Source organism: Lynx rufus, unplaced genomic scaffold (assembly GCF_022079265.1).
Source record: "Lynx rufus isolate CCGP_SWC_20201006 ecotype Redwood Valley unplaced genomic scaffold, mLynRuf1.p SCAF_12, whole genome shotgun sequence".
NCBI classification, from domain to species: Eukaryota; Metazoa; Chordata; class Mammalia; order Carnivora; family Felidae; genus Lynx; species Lynx rufus.
The window spans coordinates 22,334,716-22,354,652 of NW_025814826.1; the positions used below are offsets into that span (position 1 = coordinate 22,334,716).

The 19,937-nt window shown below is 38.0% G+C and overlaps 1 protein-coding gene across 5 annotated transcripts in view; it reads right to left on the minus strand.

Moving 5' to 3' along the window:
- The window catches only part of NCOA2 (nuclear receptor coactivator 2), a 291,022-nt gene that overhangs the window by 177,834 nt on the left and 93,251 nt on the right, over positions 1 to 19,937 (minus strand). For all 5 annotated transcript variants that reach the window (XM_047074015.1, XM_047074020.1, XM_047074019.1 and 2 more), the window contains exon 2: positions 14,894 to 14,950. The gene's annotated coding sequence lies outside the window, so the exon portion shown is untranslated. The remainder of the gene's footprint in view (positions 1 to 14,893; positions 14,951 to 19,937) is intronic.

A 19,937-nucleotide genomic window follows, 5' to 3' on the forward strand; every position in this document is an offset into this window, starting at 1 on the left:
TCATGATCTCACGGTTCGTGGGCTAGAGCCCCGCACCGGGCTCCATGCTGACAGCTTGGAGCCTGGAGCCTACTTCAGATTCTGGGTCTCCCTCTCTCTCTGCCCCTCTCCCACTCGCGTTCTGTCTCTCTCTGCCTCTCAAAAATAAAGAAACGTAATAAAAAGAATTTTTAAAAGAAGTCCCAGGTATGAAAGATGTTCCTATAGCTAGAGGAACTTAAATCCCTGCTCCATTCAGGGAGCATAAGCAGCTGGTAACATAGAAAACATTGTATTTGTGGTCTCTAGTAGGTCAGGGGGAAAAGTAAGTTAACTGAAAGTGGCCAGAGAATATTCGCAGAAAAGCCTCTACTGTTGAATGGGAACAGCAAAAGTAACAACAGTGAGCAGAATCAGAGGCCTCAGAGGAAAAGAAATGTAGCCTTCTGCCCACAGTGTCCTGTCTTAACCCCAAGCAGCAGTACATGGCAAAGCCCAGAACTGAATGGCTTGAACATGGTGGATTGTACTCCACATGTTCAAGTGTTACAGTATTTGTTTTGAAAAAGCATCCAGCTTTAGAATTTCAGGTTTTCTTACCTGTGAAACGGAGATTATACCATAAAACCACTACTAACCAGAATGTTCAAGAAATGAGTACCTTGTGACACCTGAGTCCCATCAACAAAAAATAACCCTTATTTCTGTGCTTCATTTCTAGCTACTCTGGTTGTAATGATCTAGACCACACAGCAAAGCTTTAGGCTGCACAGCAAGATAACCACCTGGTCAAGAGGGTCAAGAGACGGAGAAGAATGAATCCAGCATCCACCGGCCTTCCCATGCTATGTACCTGCTACAGTACATTACTTTACCTATGTCGATACATTGCTTTGTAATCCCATTTATGTAACTTAATGCCTGCCATTTGTCTTTTCACACTGTAAGATGTATATGAAACAAAGTCCAAATAAATTGTTTCTGTATACTTAAAACACCCTACCTCACTGCGTATACAAAAACTGTTCCAGAAATAAATATAGACTAAATTGGAAGAGACCATCAGTTGGCTGGGGAATGAAAAAGAAGTCCAGGCTTTCAACTAATCAAGAAGTTCCATTTGCACCACTAGAGGAAGCCCTAAATTATTCTAGAAACAGATTGGAGTCGCGAAATGTATAGTCCCAGGTTCAAATTCTAGAGCTGCCTACACCTACCTGACCTTGAGTAATCTCTCTGAGCCTCAGCATTTTTATCTATAAAATGAGAATAATTTCTCCCTCCCAAACCAGTATTAAGGATACAATGAAAATATAATAAAAGACTAGCAGAAAGTAGGTATGTAAGAAAAGCTTCTTGCTTAAAACACACATATAAATTTTTTAAAAATGTTTATTTATTTTTGGGAGAGAGAGAGAGACAAAGTGGAAGCAGGGGAGGGGCAGAGAGAGGGAGACACAGAATCCGAAGCAGGCTTCAGGCTCTGAGCTGTCAGCACAGAGCCCAATGCAGGGCTCGAACTCACGAATCGTGAGATCATGACCTGAGCCAAAGTCAGATGCTTAACCGACTGAGCCACCCAGGTGCCCCCACTTACATTCTAATATAAAAATACTATTTCCACATTTTATGTTGAAAGGAAGTAGCCAAGCTATTATTAAAAGTTTTTAGAAGACTGAGAGACTTCACCATGAGTTACAGAATAAAGACTCAGAAGTATAATTTTTAGAGCTAGATTTAATCAATGATTTAAGAAATAGCATGAATGACTGAAACACTAAAAGCATATTTGGCAGTATTAATTGAAGTATAACTTCATTATGTACATGCTTAAAAACAGCTTTAAAATGAAAGAAAAAAAGGAAAATGGCAGCTGTGAGTAAAGTACATGCAAGGTGGTAATTAAAAACCTCTTTTTATATTCATGGTAAATACTGTTAGGTATATCACAAAAACCCATAAACAACTAAAAACATTACATACTAGTCCTATAATTTAGGATTATAATCCAGGTATAATTTTCCCTAGGTAAAAAAAAACAAAACAAAACTGGGAGAAATCTGAGAAAATGAGTGGCCTCATTTTTTTTACATTTTATAAAATGTAAATGCCATGTCTGTTAAGGTTGCACCATGATTATCTAAAAATTAACAGAGTCAACCAGAAATGGAAACTATACTTCAATATAAATTAAGCTTTTTAAAAGTAATTGAAAGGTTTCTTTACTCACTTTAATATAATTTTTTAAATTTTTTTTTGAATGTTTATTTATTTTTGAGAGAGAGACAGACAGACAGAGCATGAGTGGGAGAGGAGTAGAGAGAGAGGGAGACACAGAATCTGAAGCAGGCTCCAGGCTCCGAGCTGTTAGCACAGAGCCCGATGCGGGGCTTGAACGCACAAACTGTGAAATCATGACCTGGGCCAAAGTCAGACACTTAACCCACTGAGCCACCCAGGCACCTCACTTTAATATAATTTTCTTAATAAAAATTGAGGGTCACCTGGGAGGCTCAGCCAGTCGCGTGTCTGACTCCGGATTTCGGTTCAGATCATGATCTCACAGTTGTGGGATGAAATCCCAAATTGGGTTCCGTGCTAGCGTGGAGCCTGCTTCGGATCCTCCCCCCACCCTCAAAATAAATAAACATTTTTAAGAACTGAAATTTGCTTTTGAGTTGAAAACGTTCTTCTTTTTGTGTGAAAGGGAACTATATAAGCTTTCGTATTATGGGTACCCGAGGAAATTCCTTTTTAACATTTTTTTTTTAATTGAGGAAAGCTTCTAAAGTTATTTTTAAGAGAAGGGCATGAAAAAGAAAGTGGGCTGGCCCCCTTTTCCATCCTTCAAACAAAATAACCCATGTTAAATAGATTTATGCCCAAACACAAATCCTACTGAATGAATTATCCATGAAACTTAATTTGAAGCCAAGGAACAGTTTAGTATCATTTCTGTGACCTGCATTTTTCCTTATTAATATCAAATAATCCTTTCTAATACACAGTTTACCAACTTTATGGGCTTTCAGTGTCACTAGTTACCACAATGATTTGAGCCCACAGACCCTCATTGGGAGGGGGGACGGCAAGCACTATGCTATGCCTTGGTCACATCCTTACCCATACCTGGTTAGTTTGAAACTTTATTTTGAAATTATTAATCTTTTTTGTTGATGGTGGTTTTTTTGTTGTTTACTTTTTTACAAACTTTCATAGGCAAAGCACTACCAATGTGCACTGTACTAAGAATATTGCATTTATGTTTACCCTAAAATTTAACTGACCATGGAAACTGACTAACCACCGGAAAGGAACATGACTGGGAGTCTCCATTTGTCATCCCTTTAGTTGTTCAAATGAGTCCAATAAAATCCACTTGCCATTTCTCTCCTCTGTGGGACAAGATACCTGAGGGTGGTCCTCCTCAGCTCCAAGGAACATGTACTCCATCTAATAATGTCTTTGGTTGAAGAGAGAGAGAGAGAGAGAGAGGGAGAGAAGGAGGGACAGAGGGAGGAGGGAGGGAGGGAGGGAAGGGAGGGGGAGGGAGAGAGAGAGAGAGCGAGAGAGAGAGAGAGAGAAGGCAAATAACGTCTAAACGACATGGGGGATCAGCAATGCTTTCTGCAAAAGATCTTGATCAATGGGAAAATGTGGAATTTCAATCTAAAATGGAACCTGAGGATATGAATTGGAGAATCTCGTCCATGTGCCCTCCAAAGAATGGAACTTAAGAAGCAAGAGACAGATTTCCATTGAATGTCTGATTTAGAGAAGACTGACACTTATCTGCTAACCAATGAACATCCTCCCAAGAATCTCTTCCCCTCTTCAAGCCAACGAACTTACTATTTAGACTATGGCGGGATTTCCCCCTCTTTGCACTCTGGGTGGACTTTCTCCCATTCGCCTGTAAGTACATCCCACCCAAAACCCCCAAAAGACTCACTTGTAGCGTGTTACACGTTTGTTTCTCAAACTGCAATTCCTGTGCTATTCCCAAATAAACTCAATTGCTGGTAAAACAAAACAAACAAAAACACTACCAATGACAGCCTAGGTTTGAATCGCAATTTTTCCTCTAACTGGCTAATAAAAGTAGGTGAACAACAATGGGCAAATCAACCGAACCCCTCAGTGCCTTCATTTCCCCATGTCTAAAATGTTAACACAGTAGTGGGTACTTAAATTTCTTTTGGGGATTATGTGGATTACCATAGGAAGAGTTTAGAACACTATGGGGCACATGATAAGCACAATATGCATACTAGCAATTATACATGATCTTTCAGTTCCAAGGAGGTTCTATTCTACTTGCACTATGATTGAAACAGGCTCTGTGTTGATAATACAGTAAAACCTTGGTTTGTGGGCAAAATTCATCCTGGAAACATGCTTGTAATACAAAGCACTTGTATTTCAAGGCGAATTTCCCCATAAGAAATCATGGAAACTCAGATGATTTGTTCCACAACCCAAAAATATTCATATAAAAATGATTACAATACTGTAATATAATAAAATAAAGAAAACACAAAATATAAAGAAGAATAAATAAACAAGTTAACCTGCGCTTACCTTTGAAAACCTTCGTGGCTGGCGTGAGGGAGACAAGAGAGAGGAGGGGTACTGTGCAGAACCACTCTCACCATCACTAACAGAATCACTGCTATCTACTGGCCCAATGGAATCTTCTGCATGGGGGCCACTGTATACGCTCACACGGATGCTGACTACAGTACAGTATTGATAAACTCTTGTCATCTACCGTATTTAATGTAACTGGCAATAAGGGAGCAGAGGAAAGGGTCTCTATCCTCAGGCAGCCTGACCTAGAATCAAGCAAAGCATTCCTAAGCTTACTCTCGTGTGGAAAAGCAGAGACTGTCCTTAGGCGCTGTGAAGTGACAAAAACTACACCAGTGCCAGTGGTGGGCACCTTCCAGCGTTCTGAAAAATCACCGATTTCTGCCAAACACCGCGGACTGAGACCAAGCATCTGAGCAGGGGAGACGATCACCCAGGGAATGATCGTCACTGAGTAAGAAAGAGAGGAAACACTGGCTCAGTTGTGGCCCTGTGATGTTGGGCGTCACGTACTACTCTCACGTACTGCTCGTATTACAAGTCGCCGCTCAGTTATCAAGTTAAAATGTATCAGAAATGCTTGCTCGCTTTGTGGAACACGCGCAGAACAAGTTACCGGCAATCCAAGGTTTTACTGTATTTGGTCCCACAGTCATGTCTCTATATTGAAAGCACCCGGATGATGGCGCTGTAACTAAGAGATGTAATCAAATATAAGCAAACTACGCTTAATTAAACAGATGACTTAAACATTTACCTCTTAATTTATGTTCGCGTCCTAGTTTCTACCTATTTGGGGTCCCATCATGATTATTAGTGTTTAGTAATACCGCAATTGTGTTTTGTTTTGTTTTAAGATCTTAAGTAATCTGCACACCCAGCATGGGGCTCTAACTCACAACCCTGAAACAGAGTCATGTGCTCTGCCAGCTGAGCCAGTCAAAAGCCCCTCAGGTAATATTATTTTAAGTAAGACAAATTTATTTCATGACACTGACACGGAAGTTACATGTACATATACGGTCAACTATAATGTTAGAAATACTCGGTGAATAAAACAATGAAAAACAAAACATTAACATGTTGTTCTATATAACAGGAAAGTATCTTAACAAAGCAGGATGCTTCTAACCCAATTTTCTTCACATCTTTGATTTACATCTTTTGAGTACTTTCTTCTGACAAAGCTCATTCTGCAGTATCTGATGGGATCAGTTAATCAAAACTTCCCCCTTTTTGAGATCAGAATCATTTTTCCTACTTAACTAGTTTAAAATGTGGCACAAAAAGTCTTTGCAACAGTTACAAGATTCAACTAAAAGCAGATGAGTTGAAAGACACAGTTCCGTTTCACTATATACATTATAGCCTAAGAAATAATATTTGAGCGCTTTGGAAATAAAAAGTAGGTTAGTTTCAACTTCAAATCAGAGAATTTAGACACACTCAGAACACACTTCACATTCTGATACAAAGAATTTATCCAGGGTTTAAACTGACACAACACGTGGAAAGGCTAAGAACCACGTCTTGCCTAAAGGAATGGTAAATGTTTGTTTTTCCTTTTCTCTCTCTATCCCTCGAGGTGCCCTGTATTTATCTCTGCTTCAAATCGCTGTGAAAACTTGAACCACCTCATGAGACCTCAATGTGTTATATAAACAAATGATCAGGTATATTCTTTGCATAACCAGCCCTTGTAATTTAGTAGGAAATAGGACCTTTAATCAACAGGGACCTCAGTAAAAATAATGATTCGACTAAAAGAAACACTGAAGTAGAAGTATCACGAGAAGCCAAAGATATCAAATGTATTGGAATAAATAAGTAATAAATAAATGCCTCTTATTTTCTATCCCAGAATAAGCAAGGGTCAGGCAGTAAGCGTACGGCTCCTGCAGTGGCAGTCCCAGACCCCACAGGACTCAAGGACAGCCAGCAGGACAGCAGGTCTGCGGGACTGTGGACAGCACGGCAGACAGCTTTTATTTCACTCTGGAGGCTGAACAGCTTTGGTGATAAGCCACTGTGGTGTGAAAGGAGAAAGATTTTAATTTTTTCGTTTGTTTGTTTTTAATATTTACTTTTAAAAATAAAGAGGAAAAAAATAGATGGGAGATACGTAAATGTGGTGAGCACACATTATGGTCTAAAGCAATATGCACGGGCATTTAGGATATGTTAAAATAAAAATACATTTTAAGAGATAACAGCAGTATTTTACAAAAGGTTATTTTTTGTATTTCAAGAGATACTTTAAAGAGAAAGTCTGAACCTGACCTTGACATATCATATAACTATGTCAGTGAACAAGTTCAAAGTAATAACTTACATGGAAGACAATAAAGATTTTATGAAAATGTGTGTGTATTTTGAAGTAGCAACATTAAACATTTAACGTCTACATTAGAGAAAAACTTAAATGTTCCAAAGCATCTAGTTTCAAAGAAAAGATAAACTCTAGATTCCACTAGGTTAATAAAACAAAATTGCGTATAAATAAGACTCATGAAGCAAGCCTAATCTGTCTAACAGATGTTTAAGTCAAAGGAATTTTACATTTCTATTCTATTCAAATATAATAGCTTGAGTAATCACAATATAGTTTCAAAACACGTTAGCTCAAAACTATCTTCTATTTTCATACTCTGTCTTATAACCTATGAAACAAAAGTTTATTTTCTGGACTATAATAAAACTGTCTATAAAAGATAGAATTAGAAATCTAGGGGAGCCTGGGTGGCTCACCTGGTTAAGCATCTGACTCTTGATCTCAGGTCATGATCTCACATTCGTGACATCAAGCCCCACATCGGACTCTGCTGACAGAGTACAGCCTGCTTGAACTTCTCCCTCTCTCTCTCTCTCTGCCCTCCCCTGCCTACACTTGCTGCTCGCTCCCTCTCTATTTCAAAATAAATAAATAAACTTAAAAAAATAAATAAACCTAGATGGGGCACCTGGGGGGCTCAGTCTGTTGAGCATCTGACTCTTGATTTCCACTCAGGTCATGATCTCATGGTCGTGAGATCTAGCCCCACATTGTGCTCCGCGCTGAATGTAGAGCCTGCTCGGGATTCTCTCTCGCTCTCCCACCCTCTGTCCCACTGCCCCACTTGCGCTCACTCTCTCAAAAAAAAATTCAAAAATTAAAAAATAAAAAGAAATCTAGATCAAATACTTTGTGAGTGACGAAGTTAAAGAAATTGAGAGATCAACAGTTTCCTTTTGCCCCTACTCTCGCTATTCTAATTTAAGTCATCAATTCAATAATTATGGCACAGTTGCTTCTTTTAAAGATATTATTTTATAGTTTAAATAAAGACTTGGAAGTCTCAGTACTCCAATAAGGCATTGGTAGGTCTTTTATAAACTTCCCCACTCATCTTTCCACCGAAGTTTATCCTGGCCTATGACACTTTTGCCTTTTCAGCCTTTTTCACTTCTCAAGAAAGTGCAATAAAACTGTGTTCCAACTCTGTGATATTGATAGGTAGCAAAGTTCCAGACATTTAGGTTGAGACCACAAAATGTCAAGGGTAGGATTTTGCTTATTAAAATTCATGTAGCTAGCACCAAAAAATTGAAAACTCTTAAAGAAAGTGAAGTCCTCAAATTAATAAATTCAAAATCAATTCAATTATTTGTAAATACATCAAAAAGCAAAAAGAAAAAAAAAGGCAGTGAAGGCAAACAATCCTATAGGCTATGATACCACAAAAACCAACCTTGCATGCAGACATGTATTTAAGAAATCCTTCAAAATTAAACTACATACATTTATAGTACATGGTTAAATTCCCATTTAGCCACTATTAAAGACTATATATATGTCTTATCCTCCCTTTGCTCTTTTTGGATGGGAAGGCAGGGTGTAACTGGGACAAAAAATACATTTCCATTGACTGTAGACACCCATGAATCATTCATGAGGTAGCCAATAATGCTTAGACAACCCAATGCATGGAAGTAGATTAAAAATCACAATCTGCAAAATTTGCTGTTAACTTCTCTAGATTTCTCCGGTTTATCTGAGTCTCAATAGAAACATCTATAGCCTAAAGCAAAAGAATCAGAGGGGAAAAAAAAGAAAATCTACTTAATTAATTCTATGGATATGGATAATTTCATAATAAATGCTTAATTTATCCCTTATATATAGATGTTGTAAACAGTGGAGAAAGACATAAATGATTTGAGCTTCAAAAGTAGAAGTCAAGTAAATGGAAGCAGCCTTATTTACTTGCTGTTTTATCTTTAAGGGTATTCGGGCAAGGTTAACTGACTCAAATTCAACACCTCCCTAGAAAATAACACGTATTTGTCACTTTCCTTCCAAAGTAAAAGTGAACAAGATAGCTAAGAAGCCTACTATCTCAAAATCAAAGGCCATGAATTCCTAAAGTTACTATGGTAGCACTTATGTGACATTTTGCTTCCTAGAGACCTTCTTCTTAAAGCTAACAACTCTACTATCCAGATAAGTAGAGTATACAAGTTTGAACTGAAATGAAAAGGCCAATAACAACAACAAAAAAGCAGGAAACACATTGTACTAACAGTCCCTAAACCACGTCTTCTCACTTCCAGGTACACATCCACCTGTTCTACAGTACAGAAAAGCATAGCTGAGGAATCAGAGCCCACTCTAACCGTCTCAGAAGATTCCAACTCTGGTGCTACCTCCTCTAAGACATGCTAACTCAAAAGATTTATACAAGTATAGATTGGTAATACTTTTAATTTTAATGATTTCCAAAAAACACCAGCTACACTAGCAGAAGTCACACGTAGAAACTTTCAATTGAGGGGCAGCTGGGTGGCTCAGTTCATTAAGCTGCCGACTTCGGCTCGGGTCATGATCTCGTGGTTCGTGAGTTCGAGCCCCACATTGGGCTCTGTGCTGACAGCTCAGAGCCTGAAGCCTGCTTAGGATTCTGTCTCCCCACCCCCTTCTCTCTCTGCCCCTGCCCCACTAATGTCTCTCTCTCAAATGTAAACAAACATTAAAAAAAAACAAAAAACTTCCAATTGAAAAAAAGTGTTCTCACAGTAAAATGGCTCTAAACTGAAACTCAACTGTCTTACAATCCAAGAAACAGCTTATGAATTTGATTTAAAAATATGTTTTTAAGTTGCTGTCCGTAATTCTAAAATTTGCTTTTCCAGAATTTAAGTTAACCAGAAGAATCAGGTTCTCCCCATATTTCTGGTATGTTTTTCATCCATGCACTACGCTTACTAATATCACTCTGCTTGTCTGCACCTATAGAAATAGCAAGGACACCGTTCCAAACAGACTGTCCAGACTCTGATTACCTCAACCTGACCAAGCACAACACATCTACCTCAGGAGGTGTGTACCTTCCCCGGAGCGCACTTTGCAAGCATCGTTAACCCCATAAAAACAAAACGTTTACTTAGGCTAGATAGCTTTAATTGTTGTTGCTGGTGCCTCAACCTCTACTACTATGGACAGATTAAGACTTTTAGTAAGAAAAGACATATAATTCAGAAATTACTGTTCAGTTTTTTTCTTTCAAAGAAAACTCAAAACGCCAAAGCTCAGTGTAAAAACAATGAGCAAGGAAATAGGGAGTTAAGCTTGTAGTGATATTCCTTTCCCACTTGAATAATTTGGGCTATTGGAAATACTGGTTCCCACAGCACTGAGCATAGGCTAGCACAAGATAAACAATTAATAAATCTTTCTGAAAGGAAGGAGAATCAGAAGGAAAGAGGCATGGCCTGAAGGTAAAAAGAGGAGGGAGGGGAGTGAGAAAGGAGAGTTAATGGTGCTGAATGAATCTAATTTGATGGGGACAACTAGTCCAATCTGTGGACACTAGTACGTACATAAAAAAGGAGGAAAGCAGACTAGTACAGATGCTTTAAAAACCGGCCTGTCATCCAAACAGTTTCCAACTGATGGCTCTCTGTCAGTGACAGCCACTAGACGATCATCTTGACTTACCAGTAAGCCTGAGTTCTGCAGTCTACTCTATTCACTAAGAGCAGAGGTGCCTACCAAGTGGGGCTAGGGTTAAGATTCTAGCTCGAACAGTTAAATGACTGAGGGCATTTTGCCAACTGTCAAAATGCTTGTTATTTTCCAGATCACAGTGCCTACCATGCCAGCATTTCAAGGAAATACACAAAGGAGCAATACAATTAAATGTCTGTAGATTTTGCCTGAAGCAAGATATATATATTTAAATGTCCTCCGTGTTTGTTTAGATCAATACTGAGTTTCAGTAGACAGTGCCCAGAGCTTCAGATCTGTAGCTCAAATCAAGCTGCCCCATTTTCACGGGAACTCACACATCTCTTAGTTAAATCAGGCTGCTAACCACACATCTCACATCTATGAACGAAAAGCGAATTCAAAATGCAACAAATACTCCCTTGAATGTTCTAGTGGCTTGAATGCCATAGCCAATACGGACAGAATTTTTTTTATGTCTCAATATGCTTAATAAAATTTTGAGTACTTAGTATTACCAACAACACAATATATTAGTATTACCAAAAGTATATTACACTTTATCGGAGAACTTATATCTCCATATATTAGCATCTCAGAGCTTGGCTCTCACTAGTATCTGTTAACAATCCTTCACCCACCCATCCCACCCAAAATCTTCTGGCATACAGAAAATAGACTTCGAAGGAAATACAAAGTACATATGATTCCACAGTGAGTTTAGTTTTCCATAGTGAAGGGAAAATTACATTTTGAGGCTATATTGTCCAACAGATCTATCTAATGCTTGTTCCTGTTTTGACCATCAATTCTAGAATTATTTTATTGGCTAACTTTAAAATTGCTTCAAATGTAAGAATGGAATGGAAATACCGATGTAGTTATAGATTAAGAGGCACAATGTGGTCTGTTAAATAAATTGTCTTTTTAATTCAAACTACAGAATTCCCTTTCCAGATACTCAAATCTGAAATTTACATTTATACTCATAGACATAAACCTTTTGGAAAGTGTAAGGAAATATGATTAATCATGCTCTCAAATCAAAATTTTAAGATGTATTCAACAACACTGTCTTCGAGAACATGTTGTCCACATTATCACACATGTTAAAAGTCAATATATTTTTATTTTATTTTGAGAGTGAGTGAGCACAAGCATGAGCAGGGGACAGGAGCAGAGGAAGAGAGAGAATCTTAAGCAGCCTCCACACTCAGCTCAAAGCCCCACAGTGGGGATCAGTCTCTTGACTTTGGGATCACGATCTGAGCCAAAATCAAGAGTTGGACGCTCAATTGACTGAACCACCCAGTCACCCCCAAAGTATTTTGATATAATATGTCCTTCTCAGCCTTGAAAACAAACTAAACAGCTAATAGGCCTGGGTGGCTCAGTCGGTTAAGCATCCAACTCTTGATTTCTTTCAGCTCAGGTTATGATCTCAAGGTTCATGAGAACGAGTCCTACACTGGGCTCGTGCTGTTAGAGCAGGGATTCTCTCTCCCTCCCTCTCTCTCTCCGTCTCTCAAGACAAATAAATAAACTTTAAAAAAAAAAACTAAAAGAAAGCTGAAGTTCTATTTGAGCCGACTCTGCTCTACCTCAAAGCCAAGCCACTTCATTTCTTAAATAATTTTAAAAATGTTCCCAAAGATATAAATTATTATGCTTTTCAAGTTAAGAGTCCTATGTAATTCTATAATCACTGTATTTCATACAACCTGTTCTAAGAAAAGTGATTCATCCATCAGGCCACAAATGCCATCTGTAAACTAAAATTTCTAATATTTCAAGGGGTAAAGAATGCTGATTCATAGCATACCACATTTATAATGGAAAAAGGAATCCACATGGCTTGCTTTCCCCCATGTGCCTCCCCCTCTAAAAGCGAGTATGAAATGAACGTGCCAGAGTGGAACTTTAAATTGTTTAGGTAGTCATTAAATTTCAGATGGGTTGTCATGTTTCACAGTTTGAAATAAAGGTTAAAAGTTAGGACCTGCTAATGAAATATAAGCAAATAAGGTTTGACTTTTAAATTAATTTTGAAATCTGCACATATCAACATGATCTTCCTACATTACACTTACTACCACATGCCTGTATTCAGGGCTGTTTAGGCATAAAATAGAGCTCAGTGGTTAAGATCAAGGTCTTTGGAGTGGCAAATTGCCACTTATTTGATATGACCTTGGAAAAGTCACTTAACCTTTCTAAGCTTCAATTTCCTTATCTGTTCTTCTAAAGATAACTGAAAAGCACTTACATAATGCCTGGCACACACTGAAAGAGCTGCTGTTATTAACATTATCAAAGGAATCTCTGCAAGTTGCACTTAGAAAATCAAATGTGCATACAAAACCCTTATATAATTTACAAAATTTTGTTTAAAAAAAAAAAACCTAAAGGTCAGACTTAATTCTTTCTACAAATGAAAATCACAGTGGCAGAAAAAGAGACCAATGCCTGAAGAAAACAGATCAAAAAACAAAACAAGGGCACCTGGGTGGCTCAATCGCTTAAGCATTTGACTCTTCATTTCAGCTCAGGCCACGATCTCATGGTTTGTGAGATGGAGCCCCGCATTGGGCTCTGCCTGCTTGGGATTCTCTCTCTCCCTTTCTCTCTGCCCCTCACCCACTAGTGCATGCACACTCGCTCTCACTCTCTCTCTGACTCTCTCAAAATAAATAAATAAACATTTTTTTTAAATAACAAAAAAAAAAAAAAGAAGAAAAAAAAAACAAGAGAAGAACCCAAAAGAGCAACCAATATCCTGGACCGCCTAAAGAAAACTGCTAAGGACACAAGGAAATGGGTGGTCTGCTTATTCCTATAGCTATCTTTTTTTTTTTTTTTTTTCCCAGTAAGCTCAATGCTCAATGTGGGGCTGAACTCACAACCTCGAGATGAAGAGTCGCGTGCTCTACTGACAGAGCCAGCCAGGTGTCCCTCCTACAGCTTTTTGATCATGAATTCAAACATCAACATATGAAGTGGAAAAATGACCAAAAAATTTCCCCAATCTAGAAACAGAAAACCAAGTAAGGAAGTCACATTGTGTAGCCAGTGACAGGTAGTGGGAAATTTCTAACTTATTTGGTTTTTAGAGACTGCAATTTTCAAATCTCTCACTCTCTATAAAGATACCTCAAAACATATCCAATATGGCAGCACGATCCAGTAAGGAGGTAAAAAGCTCTCACACCTGCTTCAGGTTTGTCCGCAACTTGATCATAAGAACCTTCTAGGGTAGTGACAAAATAAATACAGAACTGGAAGCATTACCCTCTGAATTCTATCTTGATTAAGCATACTTTAGTACATAAAATATGCAACACAGGTAATTTCTCAGAACATTTAAGAGTCATATACTTTAAGTATCTGATACAAGTTAACTTCATATTTAGAAATAAGTATAAAAACTACTTCTAGTTTGTATTTATAGATGCAGAGTTCAATGACTCTAAATATAAATGAACTCTTAATATATACTACCTAATAATTATATTAACAAACATTTATTCAGTCTTTCCTATAGACCAGGCCACTATCCTAAAAAGTCAGGGATACTATTTTTTAATAACACAAAAACAGTCTCAAAGTTCATGGAGCTTATATTTTCATAGGGAAGACTGTAAAGAGGTAAGTAAAATATATCACATGATAAAAATCAATCAGGGTTGTGTGCTAAGAAGTGACTGAGAAGCTATTTCAGACTGGTTGGACAAGAAAATCCTGCTTATTAAATTTAAACCATTTACCTCCATTTGCTGCCAAAATTGATAACAGCTATTCTTTTATTTATATATAAAAATAAATGTAAACACATTTTGCCAGGTTATGACATAATTCAAATTATCCCATGGGTATATATAAACCTATCCCAAATATACACAGTAAGTGCTGATAAACGGATAAGATCACCACCTTTCAATTCATTTCTAACACATTCTGACAGAATTTCTACAATAAAACAGAAATGCTGACAAATATATTTTGTTTTTTATTTATATTTATTTACATGTTACTTTGCTAAACTCTGAATAGAATAATTTTTAATATCTGATTTTACTTAAAAACTGAAATATTCCAGGGGCACCTGGGTGGCTCCGTTGGTTAAGCACCGGCTTCGGCTCAGGTCACGATCTCAGTCCGAGAGTTCAAGCCCCGCGCTGGGCTCTGCACTCACAGCACAGAGCCTGGAGCCTGCTTCGGATTCTGTGTCTCCCTCTCTCTCTGCCCCTCCCTGCTTGTGCTCTGTCTCTATCTCTCAAAAATAAATAAATGTTAACAAAAATTTTAAAAAAATTCCAATAGAAGGGCATAATTTGAACTCACCTGTGCCTGTACACAGTGCAGAAGATCTATAAATTTGTAGCCAAATCCGAGAGAAATCTGCAATACAAACAAACAAGCAAACATGAATAAAAAGATGCAGAATCCTCTTAGACTCATTAGCATGGAGGTGATTTTTACAACCAGTATACAAATAACTCATTAATAATATCTTGCCATTAAATTGCATGATAAATCAAGACATAGACTTGCTGTATTACTTCTATTTGGATAAGAAAACATCAAATATGCAAGGCCACATTTCATTGTGAATTATGAGGTGTCTATCCCACAAATTTTTAGTTCCCACCGTAACTCTTATTACACTTTCGTGTAGTTGCTTAGATCTAATGAGAAGCTGAGAAGCAGCAGAGGCCTGAGCCCCCTATTTCCAGACCGCCCTCCCAGAACACAGGAACACAATGCACAATGAATGTCTGCTGAGTAAACAAATAAATAAAATTTGCATCGCGATCTTAATTTGCTGTGATTTATAGGAAACCAAAAGGCTTGAAATTATTGAAATAAAAATCTATGTCATAATTGTTTAAAGAAGTTCAGAAGTGACCAGGTAATATGCTATCTCAAAAAAAAATGTCTTAAGTAAAATGATGCAAAAATGCTATATATGACAATCTTAACAATTTGCAAGAGCACATGTAGATAAGGAAGAAATGAACATGTTCGATCATGAGGGTAGATGCTCACCAAACTTCTTCTGGGAGTATACCCTTGAGAACAAAGACTTTACCTCCAAAGGACCCTGCAACATTTTCTCTGATCCACACAAAAATCCCTTCCACTGCACTAAAGAAGTTTGTTGCCAAGACGCATCGTGAGGAATACAAACACAACAAATAAGTGCTTATGATATTTCACGTATATTCAGGTTTACTACTTTTTAAGAGGTCTAAAAGGGAAAAAGAAAAAGAGGCGTAAAGGGGAAAGAAACGGAAAAAAATTCCATTTGGATTTTTACAAGAACCTGATCGGTCTAGAGATCATTGAATGTAATGAAATGCAGCTAGGGTTCAGTCAGAGATGATTCATGAAAAACAAAAGAAAATTTGTATGCAAATAAGAAGTTATCACAGTAAGTAAAACGAATGGATTCTCCTCAAGTGGCAGTCAGTGAGTAGTGTGCAATAAACTGTTATGTAATAGAAGTCATCAATTCTTTCCAGCTCTACTGGGGTAAATGTATTCATTATGCTGCCCTACTTAAGCCCATTATAATTCGATACCAACAACTAATTCGCTCAAGGACATCACACTATGAAACAATCGAGAGCTAAAAGTTGTGATTATTAGGAGTGATGACATTAAACTATTACTGGTTGGTCTATATTATTCGGCGTGTTTTTACTAATATGCTAACGTAATAGGAGGAGAAAGTGCCGACTCATCCAATGCTGAAGAAAGAGGGGACATGAAGGTGTGGATAATTTCCACAGTACAAAATGGTATCTCAGTGTAACGTTTTAAATAAGAGGTTAGAATGAAATAGTTACAAACACAGAATCACAAAACGTTTTACAAGTTCCTAAGGGAAAATCTCAGCCATTTAAAGCGATAGTACAGGCAGCAACAACTCCATGACAAAGCAACACCTTCTACTGCCCACCAGTCGTGACAGTTTTCACAAAGTTCTTTCCGGAGTGTGTTTCGAGGGAGGGAGAGGGGAAGGCTAGGCTGGTCCGGGCAGAGAGACACAATGAAAGTCAGGAACCTTGCAAGAAAGGGCGGAGGGACAGTTGTCACCTTCTTTCTTACTACCACTACTATTTCCACTGTATGAACTAAAAGGATACACCGCCTCTCCACAAAGCAATGGGTGGCTATCAGAGGCAGCTCGAACCGCGCAAAGAACCTAGGAGGGTTCAGCATCATCGCACAGACCAGTTCTCGAAGCCTGCCTCTATCATCTACATACGGCTGCCGTTCCTATTATTGTCATTAGCAGCAGCTGAGGTACGTGACCTAGGAAATGTTATTGTGGATTCAACTATAAAATGAGGGTAATAATGTCCGTTTGCAGCATCTTGTAAGTGTTAAATGAGACGATTACATACATAAAACACCTGGTACACAGTAGGTGGTACGACTGCCGTCCTAGCAAGTGTGATCCTGCTAAATGCTGCTAGCTCTGACAGGTAGCTCGACGAAAGGATGGAGAACAGAGGCTTCAGGCCTCCGCTCCACCAACTAGAACTGATTTTTCCCTCAAATGTCATCATGGCTTTATCTGCCCAGCCTCCAGAGAGATACATAAACATGGAGACTGTTGGGAAATTTTTCGGACAGGGCTCTCTTAAAACCACATCCAAGTTGAAAAACGGGCACCTGGGGGCTCAGTCTGGTGGGTGTCCAACCCTTGCTATCGGCTCCAGTCATGATCTCACGGTCTTGTAGGTTCGAGCCTGCATCCGGCTTTGTGCTGACAGCGCAGGACCTGCTTGGGATTCTCCCTCTCTCTCTCTTAAATAAACTTTATACTCAAAAAAAAAAAAAAAAAGTTGAAAAGTACTACCTAATTTCAAACCTTACTATAAGGTTATAATAATCAAAACAGTGGGGTATTAGCCTAAGGAAGAGAACACAATCTAGAAACAGGCCCACACATTTGTGATAAAGGTCACAAGGTAATTATACGAGAAAGACAGTCTTTTCAATAAACGATGCCAGAAACTGTTATACATATGGAGAGGGAAAAGGAACCTTGACCTTTATCCTGCACGATGTACAAAAATTAACTCAGAATAGGGGCGTCTAGGTGGTTCAGTCAGTTAAGCATCCGACTTCAGCTCAGGTCATGATCTCACAGTTTGTGACTTCAAGCCCCGGGTCGGGCTCTGTGCTGACAGCTTGGAGCCTGGAGCTTGCTTTGGATTCTGTGTCTCCCTCGCTCTCTGCCCCTCCCCCACATGTGCTCTCTGTCTCTCAAAAATAAATAAATGTAAAAAAAAAAATTAACTCAAAATGGATAGGATCACAGATCTAAATGTAACAACTAAACTACAAAACTTGTAGAAGGCACCTGGAGAAAATTATTGTGGATAGGAAAAAAATGTTTAGATATCACACCAAATGCATAAAATAAAGACCATAAAAGAAAAAAAGCTGATAAACTGAACTCCATTAAAATTAAAACTTCTGCTATTCAAAAGACATAATTAAAAATGAAAACACAAGCCACAGATTGGGAGAAATTATTGGCAAAATAATCATTTGATAAAGTACACACATTTAAAAAATATAAAGAGCTAAATAATAAGGATGGTCAGCTAGAATAGACAAAAAGACTTCTACAACTCAATTATAAACAAATAATCCAATGTTTTTAAATGGGCAAAATACTTAAAGATTTTTTTAATATATTATATATATATATATATATATATATATTAATGTTTATTTTTTTGAGAGAGTTCATTCAAGCAGAGGAGGAGCCAAGGGGAGAGGGGTAGAGACAGAGGGAGAGAGAGAAATCTCAAACAGGCTCCATGTTGTCAGCACAGAGCCCAAAGCGGGGCTCAGTCTCACAAATCGCGAGATCATGACCTGAGCTGAAATCAAGAGTTGGCCGCTTAACCCACTTGAACACCCAGGTGCCCCTATGTTATATATATTATATAAGACATACGATGGGGAAAGTACACAAAAAAGTACTAAACATCATTAGTCATCAGAAAAATAGAAATTAAAACCAAAACATAATATGCTTGACATCCAATAAAACATCTAGTGTTGACAAGGACAGGAAGAAACTAGAACCCCTCACATGACATCCTTTGCTTGGTGGGAAAGCACAATGGTATGACCATTTTGGGAAACAGCTTGGAAGTTTCTCATCATATAACCCAACAATTTGACACCAACGTGTGTTTTCAAGTCTCTTGGAGACAGATGACCATACAAGTAGTTGTACAAGGATGATTCCAGCAGTCACGGTCAGAACAGCTAAAAAGCAGAAACAACTAAAATGTTTATCATTTGGAGAATGGATCTTCTAGAATGTAATACATATGTGCAATGGAATACCACTCAACAATGACAAGGAATGGATTACTGACACATATAACAACACGAGCCTCAAAAACATGTGCTAAGTGAAAGAAACCAGACACAAAGATAACATTATATAATTCCATTAATCTGAAATTTCTAGAAAAAGTAAAAACTATAGAGGCAAAACAGTGGTGTCTTGGGTTAGAGAATGGAAGCGGAGAATGCCTGAAAATGGGCACAAGAGAACTTTCTGGGCTGACAGAATTGTTCTAAAACTTGACTGTGGATGATGCTGAAGAAAAATGTATAAGAAACACGTGACACACGTAATTGTACATATTTACCAAAACTCATCCTTTAAAATGAATGCATTTCATGGTATGCCAATCATACCTCAATTTTTTAAATGCTAAAAAAAATTATAAATGACTTTTAAAAAATGTACCTCTATATCCCTGCCCTTTCTTTCTACGTGATAATTGTCGTTACTGTGTGAGTAAAGGGATCGAAGGGAGAAAGGCAGTTCTGGTAGCAAATGGTGTAAACATTTGCCAAGCAGAGAATCAACTAGCAGGCTGCACGAATAACACATCATGGCTCTGAGGCAAAAAATGAGGACTGAGCCTGCATCACACAGAAAAAGGTTGCCGACAGCATCAAAGCTGATTATTAATGATTTTTCAAAAGGTGGTGGAGGGTTAGGAGAAGACATGCGCACGCTCGCTCTTATTAATTTATTTAGATAGATAGATAGATAGATAGATAGATAGATAGATAGATATGAAGGGTTAGGAACAGGGGTTAGGGTAGATAGGTAGATATAGATCTATCTATATAGATATAGATCTATCTCTACATATATCTCTCTATATATAGATAGATCTAGATCGATCGATCGATCGATCCATCCATCCATCCATCCATCCATCCATCCAGAGAGAGATCTATGTATATGATTACCAGAATGAGAGAAGAGCCATATTTCGCTGTTTTGGTTTACCATCACCATCATCAAATCATCACTGCCATCATCATCATC